The following is a 1,688-nucleotide window of genomic DNA, read 5'->3' as shown; positions in this document are numbered from 1 at the left end:
TCGCTCCCTACGCGACTCCCTTGTCCATTCGTCCCCCCATTCCCTCCCCACCGATCTCCATCCCGGCACTTATCCTGGTAAGTGGAACAAGTGCTACACCTGCCCTTACACTTCCTCCCTCACCACCGTTCAGGGCCCCAGACAGTCCTTCCAGGTGAGGCGACACTTCACCTGTGAGTCGGCTGGTGTGGTATACTGCGTCCGGTGCTCCCAGTGTGGCCTTTTATATATTGGTGAGCCCCAACGCAGACTGGGAGACCGTTTCGCGGAACACCTACGCTCGGTCTGCCAGAGGAAGCAGGATCTCCCAGTGGCCACACATTTTAATTCCACGTCCCATTCCCATTCTGGTATGTCTATCCATGGCCTCCTCTACTGTCAAGATGAGGAGGGGCATTAACAGAAGTTAGAGAAATCAATGTTCATGCCATCAGGTTGGAGGAACAACACCTGATATTCGGTCTGGGCAGCCTCCAACCTGATGGCATGAACATTGATTTCTCTAACTTCTGTAATGCCCCTCCTCCCCTTCTTACCCCATCCCTTATCTATTTATTTATCCTCTCCTCCCCCCACCCATTTTTCTCTCCTTTTTTTCTCTCTCTGCCCCTCTCACAATCACTCCTTGCCTGCTCTCCATCTCCCTCTGGTGCTCTCCTCCCCCTTTCTTTCTCCCTAGGCCTCCCGTCCCATGATCCTTTCCCTTCTCCAGCTCTGTATCACTTTTGCCAATCACCTTTCCAGCTTTTAGCTTCAACCGCCCCCTCCGGTCTTCTCCTATCATTTAGGATTTCCCCCTCCCCCTCCCACTTTCAAATCTCTTACTATCTTTCCTTTCAGTTAGTCCTGACGAAGGGTCTCGGCCCGAAACGTCGACAGCGCTTCTCCCTGTAGATGCTGCCTGGCCTGCTGCGTTCACCGGCGTTTTGTATGTGTTACTTGAATTTCCAGCATCTGCAGATTTCCTCGTGTTTGCGTCCCCACAACTGACGTGAGACTCACTGGTCTAAAGCTCCCAGGATTTTCAATTGTTCCCTTCTTAGAGGTACAATATTCGCTACTCGCCAGTCCTTTGAGACCTCGCCTGTGGCTAGAAAGGAGTCAAAGATACAGTCAAGGGCCCAACAGTATCATGATTGCCTCCTTCAATGTCCTGGGGTAAATCCCAACAGGCTCTGGGGACTTATCCATCTTAACACTCATTAGGAGGTCCAATACTTCCTCCTCATTGACCTCCAAACACCCTAACCTATTTATACACTCAGCACTGATCTACTGGTCTCCGACTCCTTTTTCCTTAGTAAATACTGAAGCAAAGTATTCATTAATACCTCACTCGTGTTCTCCACACCCAGCAAATGTTCCTCCCTTTATCCTTGAGTGGTCCCACCCTCCCCATGGGATTCACCTTAATCCTACTGGCCAAGGACTTTCCATGCCCACCCCCCCGGCTTTCCTAATTCCCTTCTCTGGTTCTTCCCTGGTTTCTTTATCTCCTCGTGTGCTTCATTTGATCCCAAACTTCCGAAGCTTTACATACTTTTCCTTTTTCTTCTTGACTAAATCCATCACCTCCCTGGACATCCAAGGCTCTCTCATCTTTCCATCCCTGTCCTTCCCTCTAACAGGAACGTACCTTTCCTGTACTCTGTGCAATGGATTTTTAAACACCGTCCACGTGCCTGATG

Source organism: Hemitrygon akajei, chromosome 24 (genome assembly GCF_048418815.1).
Source record: "Hemitrygon akajei chromosome 24, sHemAka1.3, whole genome shotgun sequence".
Lineage (NCBI taxonomy): Eukaryota > Metazoa > Chordata > Chondrichthyes > Myliobatiformes > Dasyatidae > Hemitrygon > Hemitrygon akajei.
This window is presented reverse-complemented; position numbering follows the sequence as displayed.